Below are 9,865 nucleotides of genomic sequence, written 5' to 3'. Positions count from 1 at the left end.
AAGCAAAAGTTTTTTTTGATTGGTTTGCCAAGGTCCTAAACACAATTAAATCAGGGTTTAATCTTTGCGAGGGCTTAGTTTTCCTCATGTCAGTTGTATGGGATGAGGTTTAAAACACCATTAATGGTTTTTTTTCGTTGTTGTTTTGAAAGGGCTGCGCGTGCCGAACTGAAACTTCTTTCATACATTCTGTCCCTTGGGAAAGCTCTCCTGCATTTTGTTGCAGTGTTGGTGTGACAAGGCCAAATTTAACCAAGTCCTGGGTCTCATCCCCCGCCCCGTAGCTCGGACGCCTTAAGACGCTTCGCCTTTCCCGGATCCGGCCAAGGAACCGGCCTGGATCCGAGGGCGTTCCGCGACCGGCGCCAGGGCCCCGCCGCCCCCGGCACACCTCCGCGCTGCGCCCGCCGCCGCCGCCGCGGGGCCCCCCCGCCGCCCGGGAGCCGCCCCAGCGCACCGGGGAGGAGCTGCCGCCGCGGGGCCCCCCCGCCGCCCGGGAGCCGCCCCAGCGCACCGGGGAGGAGCTGCCGCCGCGGGGCCCCCCCGCCGCCCGGGAGCCGCCCCAGCGCACCGGGGAGGAGCTGCCGCCGCGGGAGCGCTTCCCCGCGCCGAGCGGCCTAGGAGCCTGCCGCCGGCCGCCGGAGGTGACAGCCCGCTGCTTCCCGCGCCCCGCCCCGCAGCCCGCGGGCTCGGCCCCGCCGCGGCCGCGCCCGCCCCGAGCTCCGCCGCCGGCCCGCCCCGGTGACGTCACCGCGCGGTGACGTGTCGCCCGGGTGGCTCGGCGGCGGCGGCCGCCGGAAGCGGCGGGAGGCAGCGTGGGGCCGGCGCCGAGGCGGGTCGGTGCCGCCGGAGCGGGCAGCGTCGCAGCGGCGGAGCTGCAGCCCCTTCCCTCCGTCCCTCCCCTCCCTCCCTTCGCTTCGCTGCAGCGGCCGTACCGATGAGCGGGCTCCGAGCGCCCGGCGGGCGGGCGGCGGCGACTCCGGTGCCGACCTGCCTGCTTCTGCTGGGGCTGCTGCTGCCGCCCGCCGCCGCCGCCGCCGCCGGCGGGGGATGCGAGCTGGCGGCTGCGGACGTTGGCGGCGGCCGGCGGGGCGGCCGGGGAGGCGCCGCCGCCTCTGCGGGGGAGACGGCGGGGGTTGTGGCAGGTAACGGCTCCCGCGCGTGCCGCCGGCGGGGCGGGGGGAGCATCCCGGCGGCGGGGCGGGGGTGTGTGTGGGGGGGGGGGGGGGGGGGGCGCGCACGGACGCCTTCCTGCCGGGGCCCCGCCGCGCCCGGCGGCCCCGCGGTTGCTCCTGGCGCCGCTGAGCCGCCTCCCGCCGCCGCGGGGCCGGCCGCGCTGCGGCTCCGCAGAGGGCGCCGGGCCGGTCTGCAGGGGGTCCGGCTGCGGCAGCGGCGGCGCTGCGGTACTGCCCCGGCGGGGGCTGGCCGGCCCCGCCGCCCCTCCCCGCCCAGCAGGGTATTTGCGGGATCCCGCTGAATAGCGATATTGTTGCCATCCGGAGCCGCCGCTTCCGCGTCGGCGGCCGCGGGGCCGCCCGAGTGGCTCGGGCGACCCCGGCCCGGAGCCGCCGTGCGCGGCCGCCGCGCTCCCGCAGCCGGCGGGCGCCTTCAGGCGCGGGTGGGCGGCTGCAGCGGCCCCCGGGAGGCGGCGAGGTGACCCCCCCCCCAATCCCCGCCGGCTGCGGGTCCCGACGCCGCCCGGAGCCCCATGCTGTAAAGACGGAGATGCCCATCCCGCGCCCTCGGAGGGCTTTTAGTTCTCCGTGGAAAGCTTTTTCGCCTTGACTTAATTCTCTTTAAAAAAGTGAATATATTCGTACTGTCGTACCGACGGCAAATGGTGATGCCTGCAGTTCAAACCAGCACTTGCACTGAAACATTTAAAATAATCGAATTTCAGCAGGCTTTGACGGTTCTGAATTGCTTATGCACATCCTGAATCGATCTCGTAATGAATAGTAGGAAGCTCTACGGTCTTCAGACTTTTCACTCAGGGACACGGGATTTGCCTTAAGTTAGGAAATACTCAAAAACATTTAGAAGTTTCATAATGTGCTTTTCAAAAAGCTCTCTGATTGGAGAGGGAGTGCGGAAGGTGGAAGAGAGAAGAAAAAAACCATACCCCTTCTGAAGCAAAGTAGCGTGCGTTTCTTATCACAGAAAAGCTTCTGATGTTGTTTGAAATAGCATTGACATCCTGAGATAAAATCACTGAACCGAAGTGGATGAAACATGCACGGCTTTCTTCTCAATGTAACACTTTAAAACCATAAATTTTAATTATAATTAATGAAACTTCAACAGTATTCCTGAAATAACTCCGAGATGGAGGTGCGAGGCTACGTGATCTAGCGATCTTGTTTGAGCACACGGCATTTCTGAAATCTAAATTGTCCAATCTGCTGGCTTGCCATGTAAACTAAGGAAGTTGGAACATCCGCAGTCTGTGAAGCAGCAGTCGTACCTCCCAAGGGTGTTATGAAAATGCTGTATTGGAACAGCTTTTTTTTTTTTTTTTTAAGGCTGTAATTAATCTGGTTGTAGGTGGTATTAAGACGGTTCTTGCTATGTATAGTGCTGATGCTGTCTACATTTCATGCTTAATCAATTTTGATGTGTCAGTCTGTATGGAAGAAAGTACTTTTTTTTCTATATTTTATGGACTGTGAAAGTACCGAGATGCTTGTCAGCTGTCGTGGTGGTCCTCCCCTCCCCAGCAGTGAATCTGGTGAAGAAATACATTTATTTGAGAAATTTAGCATGTTATAAGTGGATTTATTGTGTTACATGATTGTTTGGTCTGGAAAATACGTATGGTTAAGAGCCATTTTAGAATCAGCTTTAATCTTTAGGAGGTTTTTAACATAGTTCCATGTTCATCTGCTTGATAAATACAGTGTTTCAGTTGATCATGTAAGTTGTCTGTCTGGTAACTAACCCCCAAATAGTTTTAAGTCACTCTTTGCAAAGCTGGAAGAACTCCTGAAGGTTGGGAGAAAACCAGATGACATGTTCAGGGGGTGATTTTCAGTTATATTATCTTAAAAGATAAAACTTACAGATGTGCTGTTGAGTTAGGAGGGATTGCCAACACTCATCCGGAAAAGAATAAACTTTTAGTTCAGTCCTTTTGATAGGTTTGAGAAGTGCAATCCAGAAGATAAAAAGCTGCTAAGTGTAAAATACTGCGCAAGGAAGAGGCTATCAGATGCTCAGATAGAGGTGTACTGGCAGCACAGCTGTAGGAAATAATCCAGGAGTTCTAGGCACAAATTGGTCTGAATAAGCAACGTTATGCAGCTGGCAAAAGTGGGTGCTATCCTTGGATATGTTGATCCATTTTAAATTACAGAAGGCTTTTACTTTTTTCCTTTTGATTGCACTTTTGTGTCTAGTCTTGAGTATTAAACAATCCAAAAAGTACAGAGGAAAGTAGCAATATGGATTTGAGAGGCTCAGAACCTATGACTGATGCAAAAAAAAAAAAAATTAAAAGTGTTGCTTTATTTTGGGGGGTGGAAAAGGCGGTGGAAAAGGAGGGGCGTGTATTAAGAAATAGTTCACAGAAGCATATTGATTTTTTTTTTTTTAAACTTTTTCCGTTTTCTTCGTGGTTAAGAGGAAGAAAATTGAGGTGGGCGAGATTTAGGTTAAATATAGGCTGGAAAGTCAAATCACATAGTTTGTTCAACAAGTTCCCCATTATTGGAGGTTTTTATTGGGTCGGAGAAGCAGCTGCAAAGTTAACCTAGACACTTGACAGAAAAGGGATGTACGATGAATTTTCAGACTAGGAAAGAGCTGAAGATTCTGCTCCTGCCATATTTCATCAGATATTCAGGGATTTACTTAATTGCTTATATAGATGATCATTATTGTTGTCTTCCTGTGTATATATGCTTTTTTAATGGTAATTTATAAATGACAGCTGTATATGTAACATCTGACACTGTGCTGAAGGTATTTAGTCAGAGTTATGAAAATCAGATCAACAAAACGGTGTTTCCACTGGATGGAACACCATGAGGCTATTTTTTATTCATTCTGTCTCTGCTCATTCACTACTTAATTTGGTAGAAAGTTTCAAGGAACCTTCTGTTCTGAGCCTGAAGATAACACCAGGTTTTTGCATTTAGTTTATTCATTGACTTTTAATCAAAAGTTGCTTTGTAATTCTGGATAATTCTGGATATTTTTTTTCTTGTTTAAAAGTCTAAATTTAATCCATGATCATGGATTAATTTGGCTGCCTTTCAGGTGAGACAGAGAACCTGAGCCTGTATTTGGCTAACAAATTTCTCTCAAATAACAGTTTATAATATTGAGCTGGACCATTTTTAACTACAGCACTACATTGTGTTTACTGAAGAAATGATGGACAACATAATGTAACCTTCTCCTGAAAAGTCATTCAAAGATATTTTTTTTTCTTTCAGTTGAGTTTCCATTCTGGAACTTATCCATCACCTTTACACTCTTCAAATTAATCCGACTTCGGCATTTGAGAAGCAAGGGTTTCTAGAAAGCATGTGTTTTTAGCTGCAGCTTCACAACTGGTTTAAGCCATTCTAACGTGGGTGGCTGTTGAAGGGTGACTTTCTTCTTTGGAGTTGACCCCAGCTGGCCATGCGAGCAATATTGTTAGCACAGGAGACCTGGTGGGACAAGGCATGCTCATCCCAGTACTCGCAACCCACTGGAGGGAGGGAGTTCCTGCTCTCTTTCTACTTTGTACCCTCGTTGCCCCCAGTGTTGTGATGAGCACTGTCTGTTGCTTTAACTTGCAGGAATGTGAAAAGAAATGCAGGCAGTAGGAAAACCGATGGGTCAGACTCTTTCCTGACATGCTTTAAGCACTAGCACCAGTGCAAAGAAGAGAAGATGGGACTGCACAGGTGGGGTCAGCAGTGCAGAAGAAGGGTGGCCTGCCTCCTGTGATGGCATGAGCCTAGCTGTCCACAGAATTGTATCACTAAGGTGACTGTGAAACTGCGGTAGTGGCCTTTTTGGGCTTGAATAATCAATCCATTTGGAAGTTGGTGGTTGCGTGTGAGATTTCATGTGATAGATAGATAGAATAGTTCAGTTGGAAGGGACCTACAACGATCATCTAGTCCAACTGCTGATGGAGACGGCTCTGCATGCTGCTAAGTACCCTTGTGCAAAAAGTCTTTGCTTTTAAACCGGATTTCTAGGGTCAAAGGAAATGGTATTTACCTACATCCTAAGGAGGAATTGATATAGTCAAACATCTGAGATGAGACCAGCCCAGCCCTAACTGTACAATCTCCCTTCTGCTTCTCAAGTAATACAAATAGTGCAGTGATTTTGGTCACGAAGCAAAACAATCTTTGCATGATTATTATGGCATGCACTGGTCTTAAAAGGTTGTGAGCTATGAGACTTCTGTCACTTCCCTAGCGAACTGCTTTTTAAGGCTAGCAGATTCTCTAGTGATGAAAACCGAGTCAGGCTTTTTTTATTCTATTACTTCTATCTGTTGGTCTCTAGTTAAGCTTTTCATGATCTGGTCTTATCATTTTTGTTCGGGGGAAAGAAATTTTGAGTCCTTTCTCTTACTAGAGGATGTCAACTTCAGGCTGTCATTTACTTTCTGTCAGCATCTCAATGCAGTCCTCTTTCCCTGAAATCCAATTAGTTTCTGCTCTGTTCTCAGTTTCATTAGGTTTTTAATCTCTTAGCGTGCTTTTTATTTTTAGTGATAATGAATAGGAGAAATCCAGCAATAGGAGAAATCCAGCAAAGAAACCTTGTGCAACAAGGTTTCCAGCTTTTGATAGCTCAATCAGCAGTTGGTAAATTGTCATAGCTACAAGATATAGCTAAAACAGCTGTAGCTGGCTGGATTTGTAGAGGTTTTTGAAACAAAGATTAAAACCCAGTCAACAAGGAAAAATCTTGGCCTTTATGTAGCTGAGTGGCATTGGAATCCCACTTGGAGGTAAGATCTCAAGCACTTGTAACTTCCTTTGCCCGTAGCTGAGTATTTTTGCCTTAACAGCCTTCCAGTGTTTTCATTGTAACTCTTCAGTGCTTCTGCTAGTGCGTTCTGCACCTTCTGGTGTCCTGTGAGCTTTTTGTCTTGACCGTCAGCTTCACCTCTTCTGAAGGCTTCCGTGGTCTTGCTGTTGGGAATTAGCCAGGTTATTTAGCTGGTGTTTTCTTTTTCTAGTCTTACAGCAGTCTGTAGTAGACCCTTTCTTAAAACTGCTCAGTGTCCCTCCCTGAAATTCTTTGACTCGGTATCATCCCTCCGTCAGCAGGTTTTTGTGTTGCCCTTTCAGCTATAAGCTTTCTGAAGACAGCTCTGCTTTTCTGGGGATCTCCTACCAGATTCTGGCTAGCTGCTCCTATGCAGCTTGGGCTTGACTCATTTTCTTCTAACTAACATCAGTGACACTGATCTATCATAGCTAGGTTGAGCTGCCATGTGTTTGTCAGAGGAGGACTGGGCCAAATGACAGAGAGAGTTGATCTTGGTAAGATTTCCCACGATGATACTATCACTATGAAAAATACCTACCTAAAAGTGTAGTTTACTTTTTTGACATTTATATGAAGTGAGCAATTTTATATCGTTTTAATTGATTTTTTGCTTGTGTGCTGTGACTTGTATGTCCTTTTTATATGTAATATCTGTTCTTAATCAGCATTGGGGGAGAGGAACATAGTGCAAAGAGCTGTGGCGTTGTGGGAAAGCTAGGAAAATTACTACAGGTTTTTTTGGTAATTTTTAATGCATTGTCAAAAACTCCTCAGAATTCAAAAGTGTTATTATCTTACATAAGAGTTGACTCTAATTTACTGCAGAAATCCTGACGTATGAGGAGAATTCATTGGGATTAGTGTGTTACATCCTTTCTGTGAAACTGGCTTTTTAAAATACAGGAACTTGAGATGTTTATCTTGAGCACATATGGTATGCGTGAAGAGTAAATAACTGCTAGGTATGTTGTCCTAAAATAAGCATATATGCATTTTACAAACCAAGGTGAGTTTCAAGTTATTACATAAGTTACTGTTATTCTGCCTTTGGATACTACTAAGTCTCCTGTTGCTGTGGAAACTATCTTTGCATATCTGAAAGGGGGAGGGGGTGAATAAAATAGTAATGCGTTGTTAAAATTTAGAATCAGCATAAACAGAATGTGATGATTGGCTGGGTACTATAAAATCTCTATTTGTTTACTTGATTTCTGTGAGCACTTCAAACTTAACTGAAGAGAGTTTATTACTATATCTTTCATGTTTGGGTTTTTTCTTTTTTTTCCTTCCTCTGTACCTTGCTCCTTTTCCTTCCAATCCCCAAAGCATGTCATTTTTCAGAGACCTGTTAGAGGAATCCTTAAATCTGTATAATGGAAAGTACTCCAGAGTCTTAACTAAAATCTGTCTTAGAAATTGAAGATAACGTGCTTGTCAGAACAGTTCAGAATTTGAATTAACAGCAGTCATTTTAACAGAACTGTTGATACATTTGCGTCAACAGAATTTGAATTAACAGGTAAGAACCACTGACCTTTTCTTTTAAATCTCATTCTTGTGGTCTCTAACAAAGATTTCTAAATATATCGGGAGAAAATTTCCTCTGGATGTGGATAGTGTTAGCTGCTGCAGGTGAATCTTTCTTCTCTGGTGATTCCTGGAGGCAGAGGTGGGAGGGAATCCCTCACTGACTATTGCAGCTTGTATCACCACAAACCACAGGCAGCACCATAGAAACTTGTGTAAATTGGAATGGTTGTTGAGGCTGCTCAGGTTGTGTGAAGCTTTAACTTTTGCAGTAGCTCAGAATTTATAGGGCTGCAAAGATAGCTTTGATCCTTTTCCTCTAGGCAATGCTTTCTCTTTCCTACCTTTTCTTCTGCATCATGAAGCATTTAAAAACTGTCAGCAGCCCAGCCCTCTGGTACTGTCTCCAGTTAAAATTTTAATACCTGATTTTTTTTTGTGTACTTTGTTTCTGTGGTTATTGTTCATTTGTCAGAAATCGTCATGTGCTCAGCTTCTAAAACTGAGGTGAGCAATAAGCAGTTTATCTGAACCTATTTAAAGCTGTGTTTAAAAGCAAACAAACCTTGTGGTAGAGTATTAATTTAAACAAGTTTTTTTTTTTAATAAAAATTCGGTGAAGACATTTTGGATTTCTAAGCTCTCTGTAGTTTCTCCTTAAAACGGGAACCTTTCCATATATGCAGGTGTGGTATGAATGCTCTTTCTCGCTTTGTGGTTTAGAATAAAGGAAGGGGTTAGCTGTATGTAAATATTAAGCACTTGTACTAATGTTACACAGATAAAGGAACAGTTTTTTCTCAGTTCCATCAGGTGACCATGTGAACTGGATTAGCTAAAATTCAGAGTTCTCTGCAAGTTAAATATGTTATTTGGAAAGGAAATTTTCACACAAATATTATTTTATTCTTAATAGTAAATAACTCCTCTAGGGTCCCATTGAGATTGGTCATCAGTAACTCCTGAATGTTTCTTGGGTTTTTTTCTGTATGTGTAGCATTTGATGAATGAGTGTATGGCTCAGTAAGTGATTTTTTGTTTGCTTTTAGATTTACACTACAGTCTCTGTTTACATGTTGAAATATGTTCAGTGAGCTTCACTAGGAAATTATCAATGTAACTTGTCAATCTGCTGAATTTTTTTTTTTGTCCCAGCCACAGGATTTAACTTGAAATGCATTCCTCCCTCCTACCCCCTCACTAGATACAGTAAGCAGGTTTTCTGCTTGTATAGCTAGATCTAAAGCAAATAAAAAGAATAAGTCTTATGTTGTTTCTCTCTGGTTATAGTGTGAAAATGAGAAGCTTGATTAGCTTTTCCTCAATTTGAGATGCTACCCAGTATTGTTTTGAAGAGCAACAAGCAAGAAGTATTTTACTGTTAAAAAATAAACAAAACCACTCAAACCATGTGGTCTGTGATGATTTTGAAACATACAAAAGCTAATTATTCACAGTAGGAGACTTCCTCCTACTGTAGTTTTAATCCTAGATTGCTGTATGTGGAAGGTTGCCGGATAACTTCTTGCTGTAACGTGGTATGCCTCTATGAAAAATACTGTTGGCTTAAGTTATTTTCATTGCCGAAAGACTTAAAAATGATTTTGAAGTGAAAATGAAATTACTTTTTAGTGCTAAGTATTGTTTACTGTTTTGCTAACTATGAAAATTAGACTATATAATATCATGTAACTCCAATACTTATATCATGATGTGGCAGGAAGGAAAAATATATTTATATCCTTTCCTTGCGATTTTTAGTTGCAAATGAAATGCATCAAGACAGCGCTGTCTTCCCCAGAGTCTATTTTTAATTTTTCTTTGAAAGACTTAATTTTGCGAGTACTTTTTTGGAACATGGCTGCCTCAGTCTCTTCTCGCCTACCTGGTTCATGTTCCCTGAATATACCTACGGAAGCACCGCTGTCAGAGCCATAGAGGGTATTCTAGTTACTTTGGAAACAGGGCAGTAATATGTCAGTCTAAAGTACAGATAAGAGACAAGGAAATAGATTCCACTGACTTCGATGTATGAACCTGTATTACATATTCTCTGGGATTTCTTTCTAAGACTGCATTTTAAGTAGATTAATATTTTGGTTTTGGTCTTATGAAACTGCACTCCCGATAACTGGTCTTATTTTGGTTGTGTTGCAGGCAGTGATACGAGACCTGTAGCTCCGCAGTCTTTGAAGGATGTTGCTTTGTTATTGATTTAAACTGACCTTGGTGTAGGCGGCTGCTGCAGAAAGGGGTGCTCCTCCTTTCTGCTCGTGGCTTTCTCTCCCTCCCTGCCTATTCTGTGTGTTCCAGCTGCTCCCTTAACATTATC

General features: G+C 45.0%; 1 protein-coding gene across 1 annotated transcript in view; it reads left to right on the top strand.

The window, feature by feature from the left end:
• Positions 1 to 1,113: 1,113 nt before the first annotated feature.
• STIM2 (stromal interaction molecule 2) overlaps positions 1,114 to 9,865 on the top strand; it is a 70,120-nt gene continuing 61,368 nt past the window's right edge. The window contains exon 1 of the mRNA XM_075708770.1: positions 1,114 to 1,145. The gene's annotated coding sequence lies outside the window, so the exon portion shown is untranslated. The remainder of the gene's footprint in view (positions 1,146 to 9,865) is intronic.

The sequence above is a fragment of the Pelecanus crispus genome, chromosome 4 (genome assembly GCF_030463565.1).
Source record: "Pelecanus crispus isolate bPelCri1 chromosome 4, bPelCri1.pri, whole genome shotgun sequence".
Lineage (NCBI taxonomy): Eukaryota > Metazoa > Chordata > Aves > Pelecaniformes > Pelecanidae > Pelecanus > Pelecanus crispus.
This window is presented reverse-complemented; position numbering and strand designations above follow the sequence as displayed.